This window comes from Coregonus lavaretus, assembly GCF_964263955.1.
Source record: "Coregonus lavaretus genome assembly, chromosome: 2".
Lineage (NCBI taxonomy): Eukaryota > Metazoa > Chordata > Actinopteri > Salmoniformes > Salmonidae > Coregonus > Coregonus lavaretus.
Window position 1 is genome coordinate 37,866,888 of NC_139989.1, and position 22,582 is coordinate 37,889,469.

Below are 22,582 nucleotides of genomic sequence, written 5' to 3' on the forward strand. Positions count from 1 at the left end.
GACGGGCAGAGACAAGCAGCATGGCTAAACTAACACAAACAGACATACAGACACACACAAACACACACACTCTTTCAATTGTCAACCCATGGTAGCTGAAGGGAATAATGATTATTATATAGAATAGGATATACATTAGTCACAAGACTTCTCTCACAATGAAGTCTCCATGATAAAGTCCAACGGCAGACTTTAAGGACAGAAGCTTTGAAATGGGCACAACCTTTTACTCCTCCGAACAAATGGAGAGGAAAAAGTGGAAAGGGAGAGAGCAAGGGAGGAGGACAGAGAGAAAAGAAAGAGTGGAGCTGGTCACCTGAGCTCAGGGACAGAGAGCAGCGTAGGCTTTGGGAGGATTAGTCCATGTCTGCATACCAAATGGCCCATAGGGCTCTGTTTAAATATATTGCACTATAAAGGGGAATGAGGTGCTATTTGGCACGCAACCAATACAGGCCTCAGTGGGATTTAGCACTCCTATGAGTAGAGGGGTCAGACCAATGGATGTATGATAGTTACACCCACCCACCCACCAAGCCCTAATTTCTCCACCAACGCCACAAAGGGAGGAGAATCGATCAGGGGAATTAGATTTTCCCTGCTTGAGTGGCACGCCTGAAGGGACATGCGTGGAGCGATCTCTAGCCTCTGGTAATGAATTCCTCACTGCGTTCGCCCACTCAGAGTTTATGCTAGAGCCTAACCTGATCCACACGATCCAACCTTTTCATTTAGCAGCATAAAGAGTCTGTAAGTGTGTGTGTGTGTGTGTGTGTGTGTGTGTGTGTGTGTATCTCAGCGCTTACACACTTAAACACTACACTCCTTCCACTGGCTCAGCAGAGGATAAGTCACCCAATCACACTACAACAATGAATAGAAATAGCCTCATTACAATAAGAGGAAGGGGCCGAGTGACCGGGACTGAGCTCAATCTACACCTCTTCAGAAGATGATTACAATACACTCTAATATTATGGTCACAGACCATATGCACTTAACAAAGATGACATACTGTGTGAACGAATCGATGCACCACACAAGAGCGCATTACTCTCATATACAGATGCAGGCTCTTCATTTGATCACCCTGTTGCAGGAGAACTTTCCTGCAGTAAAGAAAATGTTGAACTTGTAGTGTATTTGAGATTTTAAAAGGCTTCTGAAATAATTCTCACTTTGAAAATGTCAGACTTAATTTTCCCTTATGAAAAATGTATCAACCCCTACAAAAATGTCCATTAATTATAATCCACATAATATTGTGATTCACATTTCCTGTTGAAGCAGGGTTATTATCCTGCTGTGACAAACTGGCTGAAATTAAGATCCTTCATCTGTACATCACTTAGTCAATCTCACTATTAGAGACTGATGTAAACGCTCTGACTGAAGATACATGGTTGGCATGACAATGAGTGACATGGAGTTGGCAGCGATAGCGCGAGCAGACTGGAAATCAAGCTAGAAGATACTCTGGACCTATGGACATTACACATTCTTATCAGTCCTCAAAAGACTGATACAAAGGTCTGTCGAAACTCGCTATGTGCTAAAAATAAGGATATTGAAGACCTGTCCTGTGCTCCATCATTTCCTGCTCCTTATTTTGATATCTTATTCAGGAGTGTCAGAGGTGATTTAGGTAAAGATCTCTCAGAGATAACACCTCCACTGGGTAAAAATACCAGGAGCATGAATACTTGGGATGTGTCCAAATGGCACCCTATTCCCTATTTAGTACACTACTTTTGACCAGGGCCCATAGGGAATAGGGTGCCATTTGGAATGCATCATTAGGAGGTGACAAGCTTTGGAAAACCGGTCCACAACAACGAGAACGGTGGTGTTCCCCTGGGAGGGGGGAAGGTCAGTGACAAATTCCACCGAGAGGTGAGACCAGGGTCGTTGTGGAAGGGGAAGGAGCTTTCAATAAGGGAGGTGTCTGGGTGTCTTAGACTGGGCACAGATGGAGCAGGAAGAGACGTAAAGCCGGACGTCCCTAGCCAAGGTGGACCACCAGTACTTCTCAGTCAGGCAGGCGATGGTACGGCCTATCCCAGGATGACCCGACACAGGCGGCGTGTGCGCCCAGGAAAGGAGGCGGTCCCGCACACCCGATGGCACTGTGCAGGTGCGGGTTCCGTACGCAGGGCCTGCCGTATGTCGGTGTCCACGTCCCACACCACTAGCACGATGATACGGAACGGAGGGATGATGGGGGTCTCCTCTTCCTGCCTCTCCTCTGCCTGGGTTGGAGCATGGGAATTCCCTGGCTTGTCACCTCCTCGCCTATTATTGGATAGAGGGCAGGTCGGGGAGAAATGACTCCTTTCTCCACCATAGGAGCAGAGGCCCAGATTCCTCCTTCTCCTACGCCCTGCCTCTGGCAAACGTGCAGAGCAAACCTCCATCGGCTCTGGCCACGGAGCAGGTGTAGCCATGGGCTCCGGATTTCGTGCAGATCTTCGTCCGGAAAACAGAAGGTTCGCCAACCGGATCGCCATGCTGATGAGATGGTTGAGTGACAGGTTGTCATCACGGCAGGCTAACTCCATCTGTACCTCCTCCTACAATCCGCTGCGGAACACGGTGACCAGAGCTGACTCGTTCCATCCGGAGGAGGCCGCGATGGTCCGGAACTCCAGGGCGAACTCCGAAGCGGTCCTAGATTCCTGGCGTAGTCGGAGTAGACGCTCACCCCCCTCTCGGTCCTCCACAGGATGATCAAACACCGAGCGGAAGAGGAGGGTGAAGCGCTCGTAGGACTCAACCTCGGGTCCGCCCGTTTCCCAAACCGCGTCACCCCAGTCCGGGACCCGTCCGGTCAGTGCCGAGATTACTGTGGCAAACCTGTCTCTCCCGGAGACAGCCTCGGCGTAGCGAGCGAGGTACAGTACGTCAAAGCGCTCCGGGAGGGACAGGGGTATTCTGTGGACCTCGTGATGCTGGACTGTCTCTACGATGGTTGCCAGCTCAGCCTTTCCCGCTGTCTCCATTTTTATGGGTTGATTATTCTGTCACATTGTATAATGATTTGAAGACAGGCGCAGAAATACGTATTAGGGGTTTTATTACTCCACCCAACACAAACACGTATACAGTATATATACAAAAGGGATGTAACCCAAACAAAGAGCAAGGTGTAACCTCGACACAATACACGGGACGAGACCCGTAAACAACCAGAGCACAATACACAGTACTCACGAGACCAACGGACATGGGACAATAATCGACAAGGACAATGGGGAACAGAGGGCACATATATACACATACTAATCAGGGGGAATGGGAACCAGGTGTGCGTAATGAGACAAGTCCGGGGTTGGTGGTAATGATCCATGTCAGTAACGCCTAGAAAGCCGGTGACGTAGACCTCCAGAACTGGTGAACGGAATGAGCAACAGTACCAGGGGGATCCATGACAATTAGGATGTATTGATTGTGTATATCTTCACACCCCAGAGTTAATACTTGGTGGAAGCACCTTTGGCAGCCATTCCAGCTGTGAATAATTTTTTATACGATTCTACAAACCTTGCACAACATTTTAAGGCAGCAAAATGTGAAGACTGTCGAAGGGATGTGTAGACTTTCACTAGGCACATTATGTACTTTAATCACAATAATGTTTTTTTTTTTTACGTAGCTGTATTGGAATTATAGTTAATTAAGCAACTTCTCAACACAACCATACACTACACACAGACACAGAAACACACACACACACACTTTATTTTTTATTTTTTTTACCTTTATTTAACCAGGTAAACCAGTTGAAAACAAGTTCTCATTTACAACTGCGACCTGGCCAAGATAAAGCAAAGCAGTGCGATAAAAACAACAACACAGAGTTACATATGGGGTAAACAAAACATAAAGTCAAAAATACAACAGAAAATATATATACAGTGTGTGCAAATGTAGTAAGTTATGGAGTTAAGGCAATAAATAGGTCATAGTGCAAAATAATTACAATTTAGTATTAACACTGGAATGGTAGATGTGCAAGAGATGATGTGCAAATAGAGATACTGGGGTGCAAATGAGCAAAATAAATAACAATATGGGGATGAGGTAGTTGGGTGGACTAATTTCAGATGGGATGTGTACAGGTGCAGTGATCGGTAAGGTGCTCTGACAACTGATGCTTAAAGTTAGTGAGGGAGATAAGAGTCTCCAGCTTCAGAGATTTTTGCAATTCGTTCCAGTCATTGGCAGCAGAGAACTGGAAGGAATGGCGGCCAAAGGAGGTGTTGGCTTTGGGGATGACCAGTGAGAAATACCTGCTGTAATGTCACCAAATTTGGTGGAGGTGGGAGGGAGTCGAGTTATTCCATTTCTCCTATAGATTGATGCTGTCACAAAGAGTTGCCATCACATCAGTGTGTTTACAAAGGGATGTGTGCCTGGCTGAGCAACCACATCCACAAGACCTCTATCTTTTGCAAATTCGTACGGTGCGCGTTGCCAGCCTGGCCCGGCCTGTTCCTGCCACTCGCACCAAGTATACGGTGTGCGTCGCCAGCCCGGCCCAGCCTGTTCCTGCCACTCGCACCAAGTATACGGTGCGCGTCGCCAGCCCGGCCCGGCCTGTTCCTGCCACTCGCACCAAGCCAGGGGTGCGAGTCGTCAGCCTGGTCCAGCCTGTTCCTGCCACTCGCACCAAGCCAGGGGTGCGAGTCGTCAGCCTGGTCCAGCCCGTTCCTGCTACTCGCACCAAGCCAGGGGTGCGAGTCGTCAGCCTGGTAAGGGACGTCGCTGCTCCACGCACCAAGCCAGGGGTGCGCATCGTCAGCCCGGTCCGGCCCGTTGCTGCTCCACGCACCAAGCCAGGGGTGCGAGTCGTCAGTCCGGTGAGGCCCGTTCCGGCTCCACGCACCAAGCCAGGGGTGCGTCGCCAGCCCAGCCCGGCCTGTCCCTGCTCCACGCACCAAGCCTACGGTGTGCGTCGCCAGCCCAGCTCGGCCTGTCCCTGCTCCACGCACCAAGCCTACGGTGTGCGTCGCCAGCCCAGCCCGGCCTGTCCCTGCTCCACGCACCAAGCCTACGGGGTGCGTCGCCAGCCCAGCCCGGCCTGTCCCTGCTCCACGCACCAAGCCTACGGTGTGCGTCGCCAGCCCGGCCCGGCCTGTTCCTGCCACTCGCACCAAGTCTACGGTGCGCGTCGCCAGCCCGGCCCGGCCTGTTCCTGCTACTCGCACCAAGCCAGGGGTGCGAGTCGTCAGCCTGGTCCAGCCTGTTCCTGCCACTCGCACCAAGCCAGGGGTGCGAGTCGTCAGCCTGGTCCAGCCCATTCCTGCTACTCGCACCAAGCCAGGGGTGCGAGTCGTCAGCCTGTTAAGGCCCGTCGCTGCTCCACGCACCAAGCCAGGGGTGCGCATCGTCAGCCCGGTCCGGCCCGTTGCTGCTCCACGCACCAAGCCAGGGGTGCGAGTCATCAGTCCGGTGAGGCCCGTTCCGGCTCCACGCACCAAGCCAGGGGTGCGTATCGTCAGCCCGGTCCGGCCCGTGGCTGCTCCACGCACCAAGCCAGGGGTGCGTATCGTCAGCCCGGTCCGGCCCGTTGCTGCTCCACGCACCAAGCCAGGGGTGCGCATCGTCAGCCAGGTCCGGTCCTTTCCTGCCTCACGCACCAAGCCAGGGGTGCGCGTCGTCTGTCCGGCACAACCCGTGCCTGGGTCACCGGTGCCTAACCAGGTACCGGTCAACGGCTCCACTAAGGAGTTGAAGCTAACCGCTCCTGCTACGTCCAGTCCAGCTCCAGCCAGCGGGGCCAGACCGGACCAGGGGCGCTATGGGGAGTTTGTTGGAGGGTGGTGGGCAAGCCCGGAGCCAGAACCGCCGCCGAGGAGGAATGCCCACCCAGCCCTCCCCTGTTTTGCTCGTATTGAGGCGCGGTCGCAGTCCGCGCCTTTAGGGGGGGGTACTGTCACACCCTGGCTCTGGGACTCTATTTGTTGAGCCAGGGTGTGTTCATTCTATGTGGTTATTTCTATGTTGGGGGTTCTAGTTTGTTGTTTTCTATGTTTGCCTGAGTGACTCCCAATCAGAGGCAACGAGTGACAGCTGTTTGGCTGGTTGTCTCTGATTGGGAGCCATATTTAAACTGTCTGTTTTTCACTTTGTGTTTGTGGGTTTTTGTTCCGTGTTCGGTCATTGTCACCGTGGACGTTACGAGTCGTTTGTTGTTTTGTTCGTGCTTTAGTTTAATAAAGTAAACATGTTCATTCATCACGCTGCGCATTGGTCTCTCCCTGACGATCGTGACACACAGCATTTTGCAGCACCATGCAATACCCTTTGGTGTACACCTAGTTGGTCAGGTGTTCATCCTACAGCATGATAATGACCCAAAACAAACCTCCAGGATGTCAGAACTACCTTAGAAGAAAATAACAAGACGGTAGGCTTCAAATCATGGAATGGCCAGAATAGTCTCCAGACTTAAACCCCATCCAGCTCGTTTGGGATGAACTGGGCAGAAGGGTGAAAGCAAAGCAACCTATTTGTGGGAACTTCTGCAACAGTGTTCAGAAGAACTTTCCGAACAATATTTGATTTCCATTGTAGATAGAATGCCACGAGTGTGTTCGGCTGTTATGTCTGCAAAAGGTGGCTACTTTGATGAGACAAAAATGTAGATTACATTTTGTTAAACAAAATTATTCCATTATTTCTTTTTTGTCTCCAATTGTTTATTTGTTCTATGCTTTAATTTCAGAGTACATTAAGACATTAAACTGTGTGAAATTCAATAAAAACTGGAAAAATTGAGGTGTTCTAAAACTTTTGACTGGTAGTGTATATACATTTTTACAATTGGTTTGATGTTTTCAAGCCATTGAAATTTGGAGCTATTGAAAATTGTAAAATATTGTCCCATGTATGTACATTGTGTAATTTATTGATGGTCACTAACTAGTCACATAGAGATACCCAACATTGAACTACCTTTACCACGGTCAGTGTGCGTTCCGAGAGAGCATATACAAACTAACACCCATGTGTTAGTGGGAATTACTTGCAATCAAACCCAGCCCTCAAATATGCCAAGGAAAGCAGAGACATCATCGATCCCCTAAATCTCAGACATTCTCGTATTGTAAAATACTGATTTTATGACCAAAGTTATCCTATTTGCACTTTTCTGTCAATTTTGGGACTAGAATAGATATGACTACTACCATAGGCCGTTTTCAACCAGGTTTTTGGTTTTACGGTTTAGTTCCTTTTTAAACAATTGCTTGCTGAAGTGTACAACCTATCAGTCTGAGTCTGAATGAATCACAAGTGTGAAGAAGGGGGAGGAAGGGAGAGACATCACGCATAAACATGCACTTCACACTAGTGGACGCTCCTCAGAGGAGAAAGGGGAAGACCATCCTCCTCAGTGAAAACAAAGTTTTTATAAAAACAATTTTTAAAGATAAAACTATACTAAGATAAAACTATACTAAATATATTCATGCAAACAAATAATTGATTAAAACACATTGTTTTGCAATGAAGGTCTACAGTAGCCTCAGCAGCACTCTGTAGGGTAGCACCATGGTGTAGCCGGAGGACAGCTAGCTTCTGTCCTCCTCTGGGTACATTGACTTCAATACAAAACCTAGGAGGCTCATGGTTCTCCCCCTTCCATAGACTTACACAGTAATTATGACAACTTCCGGAGGATGTACTCCATCCTATCAGAGTTCTTGCAGCATGAACTGACATGTTGTCCACCCAATCAAAAGATCAGAGAATTAATCTAGTACTGAAAGTATAAGCTAAAGCTATCTAGCACTGCAGTGCATAAAATGTGGTGAGTAGTTGACTCAAAGAGAGAGAAAGACAATAGTTGAAAAATGTCTTCCAAAATTAAGGAGGAGAGAGAGAGCGAGAGCGAGAGCGAGAGAGAGCGAGAGAGAGAGAGAGAGAGAGAGAGAGAGAGAGAGAGAGAGCTAGCTAGCTATAGTTGGTTGTATTTTTTTAAACTTTCATTTTCACTTAGCACTGGAACTCTTCCAAGTCAAGGATGTATTAATTTTTTGCCACCTGGGCCTGCCGGTGTAACTGCTAAACTGCTTGCTGACTGTACACTGTACTGCATGATTGTAGCGGGTTTGCTAACGCGTTAGGTCTAGTAGCTATGTTGACATGACATGACAAAAATGTAGGCTGTGTGTAGCGGTCATGATATGAAGGTTTGGCTTGGAAAGGTGAGAGGAGGAGAGCGCGTAGATTGTTGCGAGAAGGAATTATATATACAATTAGCAAAGTGATCCTGCTGTTTCTATGTGGCTGCTATGAAAGTGAACTGTGTTTGCGTGTGATCAGGGGTGTATTCATTCCGCCGATTCTGTTGAGAAATGTTTCTAAACGGAAGCAAACGTAAAGAAACAGGGATAAACATACCTGAATTTGTCCAATCGAAACTCACATTTGCAACTGTTGGACTAATGATTACACCCTAGATCAGCTAGAAGCAAGCAAGACTGTGCAAGGCGGTATTGAATGTGTCACAGTCTGTCACCTTGATTACTCAAAATTCTCTCGACCTGTTCACATACATTGTACATTTTCATTCATAGGCTAGTATCATGTAGTAGCCTAAACCTATCAATGTTACATTGAGCTGGGTCAATGGAATATGAATGGCAGTCATCCAATATGCTGTAATAGAAATAAGATGTATCATCCTCCCTCATCTTAAAAGGCACCAACTACTGCTTCACACACACCATATGGGGGGAGGAAGGAAAAGAGCTATCTCTCTCTCTCTCTCTCTCTCTCTCTCTCTCTCTCTCTCTCTCTCTCTCTCTCTCTCTCTCTCTCTCTCTCTCTCTCTCTCTCTCTCTCTCTCTCTCTCTCTCTCTCTCTCTCTCTCTCTCTCTCTCTCTCTCACACACACACACACACACACACACACACACACACACAGGCACACTTAGGGCCAATTAGTTGTATAACAGTAACGTCTAGAAACCCAAAGGTTGCGTGTTTGAGTCTTACCATGGACAACTTTAGCATTTTAGCTAATTAGCAACTTTGCAACTACTATACTTACTACTTTTTAGCTACTTTGCACCTACTTAACTTGTTAGCTAACCCTTCCCATAACCCTAACCTTAACCATTTAACCTAACTCCTAACCCTAACCTTAACCCTAACCATAACCCTAACCTTAACCCTAACCTTAACTCCTAGCCTAGCTAATGTTAGCCACTTAGCTAACGTTAGTGTTAGCCACCTAGCCAATGTTAGCCGCAACAGATCGTAATTCGTAACATATCATTCGTACTGCAAAATCGTAATAAAATTGTACGAATTACAATTCGTAACATATCATATGAATTGTAATTCGTAACATATCATATGAAATGGATGATGGACATCCACAAATGAAGACTTACCATACCAAACATGACATATCACACTAATTTGGGTGTCCTGGATTTTTACTCCTGAGTCCAGGCTGATATACCTGGTCAAAAGTAGTGCACTATATAGGGAATAGGGTGCCATTTGGGATGCAATCTGTGTGTAGGAGGAGGAGGGGTGTATGTGATTCTGGCAGAATTTGTATGTGAGTGAGGTAGAGTTGACCATGGCCTCAGATCACCTCACATCGATTGCAGTGCACACTGTCTTTGTTTAATACACATGCACACACACACACATGCACAGACACAACATATAAACACATCACAACACACTCCCAGCAAGATAAATGTTACATTTGAATAATGCCCTCAAGGTACTTGAGACAAACAGTAGCCTTAAAAAGATATGGCAGCTTCAAAATACTTTTTATATCAAAATGACCTCTAGTCCCAATACGCCACAAATCAGTCTCAAAATCATACAGCCCAATAAAACGACTGTCTCAAAACACAGCAGCTTTATACCTGTTATCTATTGGAGAGATCTCTGGACATATTGTACTTTCTCTGAGTTACATAGCATCCTGCAGAGCATCCTCGACCAATGGAGTGGACGGACTCTGCGGCCATTGAAATGACTGGAAATTCAACTAGCCTGCAGGAAGCACCAATTCACATTTCCATAAGAGGCTAAATGACAGGGACACATGGCTGACTGGGGATGTGTTAAGGAAAAGGAAAACAACGCCAGGGATAGAACAGAAATTACTTGACACACACTGACGCACACAATACATCCTGCCTCACACACACACATACACACACACGTTTGTTTTACTATCCTTGTGAGGACCAAACAATTGATTCCCATTCAAAATCCTATTTTCCCTAACCCCTAACCTTAACCTAACCCTAACCCCAAACCTAAACCTAACCCTACCTCCTAACCCTAACCCCTAACTTTAACCCTAATTCTAACCCTAACCCTAATTGTCACCCTAACCCTAAACCTAACCCCTGTGCCTAAAATTGCGATTTCTTTGTGGGGAACAGTGACATTTTCCTTGTTTTACTATCTTTGTGAGTACTTCTGGTCCCCACAAGAATAGTAAAACCAAACACAGACACACTTTGTTTTACTATCCTTGCGGGGACCAAACAATTCCCATTCAAGTTGTTATAATTACTGTGTAAGTCTATGGAAGCGGATGAGAACCACAAGCCTCCTAGGTTTGGTATTGAAGTCAATGTACCCAGAGGAGGACAGAAACTAGCTTTTTAATGTTTCACTAGTTTTATTTTTCTGAAATTCACTGAGGAGGATGGTCCTCCCCTTCCTCCTCTGAGGAGCCTTGTTTTACTCTCCTTGTGAGGACTTGAGGTCCCCACAAGGATAGTGAAACCAAAAACACACACAAACACAGAGAGAGAATCTCTCCTGCCTCACAAACACATACACTCAAACATGCTCACAATGAACGAGATAACAAAATGTACTGTTATCCCAAACACTGGTATTAGGAGCAGGATTTCCAACAGCACACAGAGAGACATGTATTACACTTCAGCTGTCTTACTGGAAGATACCTGGACTGTCATCAGAATACCAACCCTTACAAAAAAACTAAACATGTAAAAACATTTATTTTTCACATGACATTTTTAGCTTCAGATGCAAACCAGCAGAGGGATGCAGGGTGCTGTGTTTCTCGATTGAATGTGCCCAAACTTGCAACTGGAATTTTTTATTTGCGATATCATAAACATTTTTTCAATAAAAACATTTTTGGGACATTTACAATTCATTTGCACTCAGATTTCAAAATTATTTCCTTACAATATTTTGTTTTGCTATCAATGTTTTTGGGTTTATGTTTTGCTTTCAATATCATTATTTTTGTTTGCAATACTAAGAATTTTGTTCTCGACTTCAGAAGTTTTGCTTGCTATTACAGTTTGCAAAACTCTAAATACAGTTATCACAACAACGCTATGTGGCAACCTGTGGATCATGTGTCATTGCTTTGACACAAAATGCATTCAATGACAACATCTTTCAAATTACATAAATACTTGTCTCACAAAAACACATTTACCAACAAAACTCTATGTATCTACAGACCATTTTGCAAATGTTAAGATACCCTTAACAAAACTGTTAAACTCAAGTTCAAAAGCTACTGAAAATTGAATTAGACTTGATTTTTTACATTGCTACAGTAAAAGCAAAATATAAATTCTAAAATAAAAAATTAAATAATAATAATAACTCTTAATTATTCACAGCTGATTTTCACTCTACATTACGTAACTGAAGACCTACATAGGTGTTTTCCATTTTTATGTCATTACCATCTCTACAAAAGGGGACATCTTTGGAATGTATTTTACATAAACATGGACCCAGCCAGAGATCGTGTAGTGGCTTACAGAGGTGGAAGAGTTGCCGGGAGAGGCAGAGGATTACGTATCCGTGGTGGAAGACGACTGAGGGGAAGACCCAGAGTTGTAGTGTCAGATGAGAATAGGGCTACAATCATTGATCATGTTGTCAATCATGGTCTATCAATGAGAGATGCTGGTCTCAGAGTGCAGCCAAATTTGCAACGCTCAACTGTGTCATCTATTATAAGAACCTTCCAGCAAACTAACAGGTAAGATATGCATTCTGCATGGGCATCTAACTGTACTGAATATTACTGTAGAGTAGTAAATCGAACAAAAGCTCTCCGAACCACTTGTGTGTTTTAGGACCCAACTGTTACCAAATGGAGGGGGGAGAGGTAGGATTTTCTCTGCTCAGCAGGAAGCTGTAATTGTTGACATGGTCATTAGCAACAATGCCATAAAACTAAATTCAAGAGAGAGTGTTGGCAGACAATAATACATTTCAAAATGTTGAAAGAGTAAGCACGACAACCATTGCTAGAGTCTTGACAAAGCATCATATCAGCATGAAGCTGGTGTACACTGTTCCCTTTGAGAGGAACTCTGATCGTGTCACGGAACTCCGGTACCAATATGTCCAGGTAAGATGTCTATATCCTGTAATACAGTACTGTTTTTACTGTAAACAAAACCCACCAGAGCAGTGCACACTCAGCAGTGATTTCAATTACAGTATACTGTAATGTAAACTACTGTTATAGAATAACTGTTATGTTGCACTTTGGATTTACAATATTTTAGAGTGTCATGGAGCTTGAAGCCAACACCCCACATGTTCGTCTTTGTGGATGAGGCTGGTTTTAACATGGCCAAAACACGCCGACGTGGAAGGAATGTGATTGGGAAAAGAGCAACAGTGAATGTCCCGGGCCAGAGGGGTGCCAACATCACAATGTGTGCCGCAATATCCTCTGAAGGATTGCTGTTAGATAAACCACTAATTGGGCCTTACAACACAGAGCGCCTCATTTCATTCATGGATGACCTCTATGGAAGGCTTTTGCCAGGTGAAGAAGGAGGGCAAGTCAGAAGAAATATGGAAACCTGGGTGATGGTATGGGACAATGTGGTATTTCACCACTCCCATGCAGTCACCGAGTGGTTTGCAGCCCATCCTGGGATGGTATCACTTTTCCTCCCCCCTTACTCTCCCTTCCTCAACCCCATAAAATAATTATTTTCCTCATGGAGGTGGAAAGTTTATGACCACCATCAACATGATCAAATGTCACTCTTGGATGCAATGAATGCAGGATGCCTGGATATCTCTGCAGAAGATTGCCAGGGATGGATCAGGCATGCAAAGAGATTATTTCCCAGGTGTATTGCGCGAGAGGCCATACGGTGTGATGTGGATGAGAACTTGTGGTCCAATGCAGCAGACAGGGTTGACTAGCATTGTTCTATATCTGTTTCATTTGGACAATATGCTATGCATATTCATAGTGTGCATACACTTTTTGTTTGTTTAACAGTACTGGAATTATTTATTTTTGTGTATTTTGGAATTACTCTGCAAAAAGCAGTAATTTGCAAAAATACAGTAAATTGTATTGAAGCATATTGCAGCCTTTCTGCTTAATTTCTTTACATATCTTGCAGGACATTCTATACAGTACAGGTTTGCCACTCTTCTTTTGTAAAAATGACTGTTGGTTCATCTAAAAAAATATGATATCAAAGACAAATTGACACATTTTCAAGTGGTAGCTGTTTTTAGAGTTTTGTAGGTCATGATACTATGAATGACAAAGTGTGCATGTCGTGAGAGACTGTTAGCTTTCATTTGGTAGAAAGATTTGCTTTTGAGACATGTAGACATTGCCAAATTGCATGTTGTTTTGATAACTGTATTTAGAGTTTTGCACATGTATCCGCAGTATTGAACAGTGCTTGTTAGCAATCGAAAAAAACTGTAATGGCACAAAAGTAACTCACTCAGTAGAGGACTGCGCCATTTAATAACACTTTTACTCTTTTAAAGGTGTTTAACATGGCAATCCTTAATTCAAACATTAACAAAGTTCTCCCCGCCACAGTATTGGTAGAAAGCTGAGCAATGGGGCTGGAGAAATGCAACAACTCTCAAATCCATAGAATACACTATGGATGCAAAGACTGACCATCCATGATATCAAAATTATAGTTTTAACTATGTGTTTAGGAATTACAGTGTTTGTTTACATTTACTTACGAAAATGTTAGTAAATGTAGAGTTTTCTTTCATGTGAAACTGCAAATTAGTTTTTGTCAAAACAACTGTCAAAACAACTGCTACAGTGCATTCGAAAAGTATTCAGACCCCGTGACTATTTCCACATTTTGTTACGTTACAGCCTTATTCCAAAATGGGTTAAAACGTTTTTTTCCTCATCACAATACCCCATAATGACAAAGCAAAAACAGGTTTTGACATTTTTGCAAATGTATTAAAAATAAAAAACTGAAATATCACACTTCCATAAGTATTCAGACCCTTTACTCAGTACTTTGTTGAAGCGCCTTTGTCAGCGATTACAGCCTCAAGTCTTCTTGGGTATGACGCTACAAGCTTGGCACACCTGTATTTGGGGAGTTTCTCTCATTCTTCTTTGCAGATCCTCTCAAGCTCTGTCAGTTTGGATGGGGAGCATCGCTGCACAGATATTTTTAGGTCTCTCCAGAGATGTTTGATCGGGTTCAAGTCCGGGCTCTGGCTGGGCCACTCAAGGACATTCAGAGAATTGTCCCGAAGCCACTCCTGCGTTGTCTTGGCTGTGTGCTTAGGGTCGTTGTCCTGTTGGAAGGTGAACCTTCGCCCCAGTCTGAGGTCCTGAGCACTCTGGAGCAGGTTTTCATCAAGGATCTCTCTATACTTTGCTCTGTTCATCTTTCCCTCGATCCTGACTAGTCTCCCAGTCCCTGCCGCTGAAAAACATCTGCACAGCACGATGCTGCCACCACCATGCTTCACCGTAGGGATGGTGTCAGGTTTCCTCCAGACGTGACGCTTGGCATTCAGGCCAAAGAGATCAATCTTGGTTTCATCAGACCAGAGAATGCTGTTTCTCATGGTCTGAGAGTCCTTTAGGTGCCTTTTGGCAAACTCCAAGCGGGCTGTGATGTGCCTTTTAATGAAAAGTGGCTTCCGTCTGGCCACTCTACCATAAAGGCCTGATTGGTGGAGTACTGCAGAAATGGTTGTCCTACTGGAAGGTTCTCCCATCTCCACAGAGGAACTCTGGAGCTCTGTCAGAGTGACCTTGGTCACCTTCCTAACCAAGGCCCTTCTCTCCCGATTGCTCAGTTTTGCCGGGTGGCCAGCTCTAGGAAGAGTCTTGGTGGTTCCATTTAAGAATGATGGAGGCCACTCTGTTCTTGGGGACCTTCAATGCTGCAGACATTTTTTGGTACACTTCCCCAGATCTGGGGTATTTCAGTTTTTTTATTTGTAATACATTTGCAAAAATTTCTAAAAACCTGTCTTCGCTTTTTCATTATGGAGTATTGTGTGTAGATTGATGAGGATAAAAATAAAAATATAAATATAAATAAGGCTGTAACGTAACAAAATGTGGAAAAAGTCAAGGGGTCTGAATACTTTCCGAATGCACTGTGTGTGGATGTCGGCTAAAGCGGATCACCGTGGTCCTCTGTAGCTCAGCTGGTAGAGCACGGCGCTTGTAACGCCAAGGTAGTGGGTTCGATCCCCGGGACCACCCATACACAAAATAAATGTATGCACACATGACTGTAAGTCGCTTTGGATAAAAGCGTCTGCTAAATGACATTATATTATAATAGAGCAGATTAATATGTGAACTCTTTCCGATTCTCACATGTGAACATTTTTAACATGTGAAACCACAAATTTCACATGTGAAACTGCAATTCACATTTGAGGTGAAAACATGTTATTCTCCTCACGTGAAAAGGTGGTGTTAAGATGTTAACTCTAAATGTAATACATGTGAAAATATGGTTTCACGTGAAATTTAAGCTCAACATGTGAAAACAGCTATGTTTTTTTTGTAAGGGAATACCATTACAAATTCTCTAACTCTTCCTGCCATTGGGATATTGCCTGGGTATAAGCTGTGCAACACCCTCAGACAACCAAGCACCCTCTGCAGGTACATGGGCTTATCCAGGCACCAGTAATTAGGCACAGTGAGACAACTGCATTGATTTGATGTGAGCTTTGCTATTCGGTCTCTGGAACAGGAGAAAGGAGTAAATCTAGGGAAGAGTAGAGAAAGGTAGAGGATTGGAGTGAGAGCATCTCCATAAGGGTAATGCTCTCACTTGTGTCTGACAGCACAACCCACTTCTGATCAACCAGTGATAACAATCTGCAGATGTATATATTTGCCCAGGCTACTGCAAGTGGATTGTGGTTAAGACAACACTGTGAGACATACTGTGCAGGCTAATAAAGTCCTCGTCATGGACTTTGGAGCCACTAAGAGGGAGGAATCTGTGTTTATAGGTCTATATTTATGGGTTTCAAATTTGAATATCCAGAAGATTAGAGAAACCATGCTAATAAATTAAGCCGCGGGCGCTAGCTCCATAAGCCTTCCATGAAACACAATTAGGCTAAACACAATGAAAACAAAAACAGAGCAGTTAAGAACTCCCCATCTATTTACACACATTAACACATGCACGTGCAAACACATGCAGTGTCAGTACACACATGCAAGCACACGCAAACACACACAATTTAACATTGATCTTGTTTAACCCTGCCCCACTAGACTGAGACATTGATTAATGTTAGTGTGCGTGCATGTATATGTGTGCACACAAGTGTGTGAGTATCCAAATCCCGTGAGTGCATGTGTGTGTGTGCGTGTGTGTGTGTGTGTGTGTGTGTGTGTGTGTGCATACATGTGTGAATATACAAAGCCTTTGTGTGTGTGTGTCTGAAATGTTACATTTGTATGATGGTGTAGGTGTGTGTGCAAGCACACTACATGTGTAAGTGTATTTGTGTGTAAGCGTGGGTTAAAAGGCCTCACAGTGCCAGCCAAGTCTAATTCGATTCACTAACACACCATTACCATTGAGCATTTCCCCTAGCTCTCTCTGTGGTTAAGAGATAAATAAAACCCTGGTGTCACCAACCTGTAAACATGAGTAATGGCTGCTCTCCATGGTCCATTTATCTGTTTACTCCTGCGCTCTTCCTTTCTCCTTATTTATTTCTGTTTCATAGCCCTCCCTTGCTTTATGGCCTCCTGCTCCAGTGCTACATTGTGCCTGATAAGCGCATTTCCCCCCAGCCACATCATTTGTCTGACAGTACCTCTTCTGTGAAATTATACTTGTCACACACCCAAACACACACACACGCGTCAGGCAAACAACACACACACACAAATACAATCACACACACATCTAATAGAGTGAGAATGTATGGATTACCACTGTCGCTCTTTCACATCACAACTGGCTTTCAGCAGCAAACTTTTTGAAGCTTCATCTCAAATATATTTATTAGTCTGTGAGAGAGCTGATGCATATATGTAGAGAAAGAAAGAGGGCGATACATTGAGAGAGAGACAAAGGGAGAACAAAGGATGAGGGATGTTCAGGAGATAAAGACAGGGGAAAGGAGGGAGGGCCCCCTTCATTACAGAGCGCCATAAGGTCAAACAGAACAAAATTACCTTTTTTCATCCTGTCTTCTCTTCAAAAGCTAAATTTGGTTTCCCATAAATTACCTCCCTTTCCCCCCTTCACTGCCTGCTCTGTCCATCAAAATGCCCAATCAGCTTCCTATGTTTAGCATGAAGGGCATCATGGGAATTAATCACCATTCCCGTCACACACTAATAGCCATGCCAGCTCAGTTACTGTATGTACTGTAGGATTCTACCACTTGCTAATGTGAGGCCATTACTAGGTTGGAGGTCGAAGGAGGAGGTCGTCGGGTAAGATCGGGTAAGCTTGACGTCGGGTAAGCTTGGCTTTATACATAGCTTGGGCTTTGTCGAGTAAGGCTTAAACTATGTATTTAGATTGTAGTTAGGTATTGTAGGTAGTTATCGTGGGTTGTTGTATGTAATTATTGTAGGTTAGTATTGTATTCGGCTGTGCCCGGTGTAGCACGAAGCTAGCTAGCTAACCCACCACCTGGACTAGCTGGCGAGTAGCTATTAGCAACGGCATAGTTGTTTCATGCCTGAGAGTGCCTGTAATTACGCCAGCTGGCTGCCTACAATAATTACATACAATAATTGCCTATCATTCAGCTGTTTTCTAACCTCATTGTCTGAACCGTTAACGTTAGGTAGCAAGTGGCTACTGTGCTTGAAATTTAGCTAGCTTGTTGCTACCTGGATAGCTACTAGTAAACAATAGCTGGAACGACCTAGCGAACAGACGCGAACTGGCTGAGTCAATTCAGTGGCTAGCTTTGCACTTGGCTAGCTAACAGTAGCTGCTAGGGGTAAGTCATAATCTACATTTGTGTTTTGTTTTTTACATATTGGTAGCCCGAGTCGTTCAAGGAATTCGGGACATGGGTGACTAGTTAACGTTAGTTTGGCTCTCTCTGTGTGTTCGTGCCGTGAAAGGAGGGGTTCTTCTTTGTCTGAAAGCAATGGCTAGCTAGTTTGCTAACTATTCTAGCTAACTAACTGGCTGAATAAATTGACGACGGACTCGCTCAAGCTGTTGGGACTAACCCACTACGTTAGACACGGACACGAACGATCTGCTTGCGTGTTGATACACTGGTGGTTTGTTGTGGCCGAGTATTGGCGCTAAACCGTGTTGTTGGAGTCCGGCATGCTAGCTGGCTGTGGCGTCTTATGACTAGGTGCCCGGACGATTTTCACGGAATAATACGGTACCTAGTTAGCTAGCTAAATAAACTAAGTTAGTCAATTCCTAGAAAACATTGAACCGCTGTAGTTTACAACAATTATTGTTTCTGAGGTGGAAGTTGGGAGAGTTATATTTGGGAGTTGTGGTGAGGGAGGCCCCGCTCTCTCCTTTCCCAGATGTTTAGTTCATTTCATTCCGATCTCCTCTGCATTATTGTAGCCATTTGCTGCAGCCTGTCAACTATGCCTCTGCCTATCCCTGTTCTCTCCTCTCCGCACAGGCTATACAAACGCCTCACACCGCGTGGCTGCTGCCTCTCTAACCTGGTGGTCCCTGCACGCACCACCCACGTGGAGTTCCAGGTCTCAGGCAGCCTCTGGAACTGCCGTTCTGCTGCCAACAAGGCAGAGTTCATCTCAGCCTATGCTACCCTCCAGTCCCTCGACTTCTTGGCGCTGACGGAAACATGGATTACCACTGAAAACACTGCTACTCCTACTGCTCTCTCCTCGTCTGACCATGTGTTCTCGCATACCCCGAGAGCATCTGGTCAGCGGGGTGGTGGCACAGGAATCCTCATCTCTCCCAAGTGGACATTCTCAATTTTTCCCCTGACCCATCTGTCTATCTCCTCATTTGAATTCCATGCTGTCACAGTCACTAGCCCATTTAATCTTAATATCCTTGTCATCTATCGCCCTCCAGGTTCCCTTGGAGAGTTCATCAATGAGCTTGACGCCTTGATAAGTTATTTTCCTGAGGATGGCTCACCCCTCACAGTTCTGGGGGATTTCAACCTCCCTACGTCTACATTTGACTCATTTCTCTCTGCCTCCTTCTTTCCACTCCTCTCCTCTTTTGACCTCACCCTCTCACTGCCCCCCCCTACTCACAAGGCAGGCAATACGCTTGACCTCATCTTTACTAGATGCTGTTGTTCTACTAATCTCACTGCAACTCCCCTCCATGTCTCCGACCACTACTTTGTATCCTTTTCTCTCTCGCTCTCCTCCAACACTACTCACTCTGCCCCTACACAGATGGTAATGCGCCGTCGCAACCTTCGCTCTCTCTCTCCCGCTACTCTCTCCTCTTCCATCCTATCATCTCTTCCCTCTGCTCAATCCTTCTCCCTCCAATCTCCTGATTCTGCCTCCTCAACCCTCCTCTCCTCCCTTTCTGCATCCTTTGACTCTCTATGTCCCCTATCCTCCCGACCGGCTCTGTCCTCCCCTCCAGCTCCGTGGCTTGATGACTCATTGCGAGCTCACAGAACAGAGCTCCGGGCAGCTGAGCGGAAATGGAAGAAAACTAGACTCCCTGCGGACCTGGCATCTTTTCACTCCCTCCTCTCTACATTTTCTTCATCTGTTTCTGCTGCTAAGGCCACTTTCTACCACTCTAAATTCCAAGCATCTGCCTCTAACCCTAGGAAGCTCTTTGCCACATTCTCCTCCCTGCTGAATCCCCCCCCCCCCTCCCCTCCTCCCTCTCTGTGGATGACTTCGTCAACCATTTTGAAAAGAAGGTTGACGACATCCAATCCTCATTTGTTAAGTCAAATGACACTGCTGGTCCTGCTCACACTGCCCTACCCTATGCTTTGACTTCTTTCTCCCCTCTCTCTCCAGATAAAATCTTGCGACTTGTGACTGCCGGCCGCCCAACAACCTGCCCGCTTGACCCTATCCCCTCCTCTCTTCTCCAGACCATCTCCGGTGACCTTCTCCCTTACCTCACCCCGCTGATCAACTCATCCTTGACCGCTGGCTATGTCCCTTCCGTCTTCAAGAGAGCGAGAGTTGCACCCCTTCTCAAAAAACCAACACTCGATCCCTCTGATGTCAACAACTACAGACCAGTATCCCTTCTTTCTTTTCTCTCCAAAACTATTGAGCGTGCCGTCTTTAGCCAACTCTCTTGCTATCTCTCTCAGAATGACCTTCTTGATCCAAACCAGTCAGGTTTCAAGACTGGTCATTCAACTGAGACTGCTCTTCTCTGTGTCACGGAGGCTCTCCGCACTGCTAAAGCTAACTCTCTCTCCTCTGCTCTTGTCCTTCTAGACCTGTCTGCTGCCTTTGATACTGTGAACCATCAGATCCTCCTCTCCACCCTCTCCGAGCTGGGCATCTCCGGCGCGGCTCACTCTTGGATTGCGTCCTACCTGACCGGTCGCTCCTACCAAGTGGTGTGGCGAGAAGCTGTCTCCGCACCACGTGCTCTCACCACTGGTGGCCCCCAGGGCTCAGTTCTAGGCCCTCTCCTATTCTCGCTATACACCAAGTCACTTGGCTCTGTCATATCCTCACATGGCCTCTCCTATCATTGCTACGCAGATGACACACAACTAATCTTCTCCTTTCCCCCTTCTGATAACCAGGTGGCGAATCGCATCTCTGCATGTCTGGCAGACATATCAGTATGGATGACGGATCACCACCTCAAGCTGAACCTTGGCAAGACGGAGCTGCTCTTCCTCCCGGGGAAGGACTGCCTGTTCCATGATCTCGCCATCACGGTTGACAACTCCGTTGTGTCCTCCTCCCAGAGTGCGAAGAGCCTTGGCGTGACCCTGGACAACACCCTGTCGTTCTCCGCTAACATCAAGGCGGTGACCCGATCCTGTAGGTTCATGCTCTACAACATTCGGAGAGTACGACCCTGCCTTCAACAGGAAGCGGCACAGGTCCTTATCCAGGCACTTGTCATCTCCCGTCTGGATTACTGCAACTCGCTGTTGGCTGGGCTCCCTGCCTGTGCCATTAAACCCCTACAACTCATCCAGAATTCCGCAGCCCGTCTGGTGTTCAACCTTCCCAAGTTCTCTCACGTCACCCCGCTCCTCCGCACACTCCACTGGCTTCCAGTTGAAGCTTGCATCTGCTACAAGACCATGGTGCTTGCCTACGGAGCTGTGAGGGGAACGGCACCTCCGTACCTTCAGGCTCTGATCAGTCCCTACACCCAAAGGAGGGCATTGCGTTCATCCACCTCTGACCTGCTGGCTCCCCTACCTCTGCGGAAGCATAGTTCCCGCTCAGCCCAGTCAAAACTGTTCGCTGCTCTGGCACCCCAATGGTGGAACAAGCTCCCTCACGACGCCAGGACAGCGGAGTCACTCACCACCTTCCGGAGACATTTGAAACCCCACCTCTTTAAGGAATACCTGGGATAGGATAAAGTAATCCTTCTATCCCCCCCCTTACCCCACCCCCCCCCAAAAATAAATAAATAAATAAATAAAAAAAACATTGTAAAGTGGTTGTCCCACTGGCTATAAGGTGAATGCACCAATTTGTAAGTCGCTCTGGATAAGAGCGTCTGCTAAATGACGTAAATGTAAATGTAAATGTAATGTTGTGTGCTGTGGTGAGAGCTCATTTCACGTATGGTCAATCAACAGGATCGTATTATTACTGTCACACCCTGGTTCGGGGACTCATTATGTTGAACCAGGGTGTGTTCATTCTATGTTTTCTGTTTCTATGGTGGGTGTTCTAGGTGGTTTATTTTCTATGTTTGCCGGTGTGACTCCCAATCAGAGGCAAACGAGTGTCAGCTGTCGGCTGTTTGTCTCTGATTGGGAGCCATATTTAATCTATCTGTTTTCCTTTCGGGTTGTGGGATTTTGTTCGTGTGTGTTCGTGTTGTACACTGGACGTCACGCTTTCGTTGTTTATTGTTTTTGTTGTTGTGAGCATTTAATAAATATAATATGTTCACTCGCAACGCTGCGCCTTGGTCTCCTGTTCTAGACGATCGTGACAGAAAATCCCACCAGTACCAGACCAAGCAGCGTGAGGAGGAGAAAGGAAGGACCTGGGATCAGGGGAGTAGGAGTTTCGGCTGGGCCACGCTAAGTGAGGAGGAGAGAGGCTGGTCGATGAAGCAATGGATCGAGAGTCTGACGAGAGCTAGGGAGGCCTGGTCCACGGGGAGGA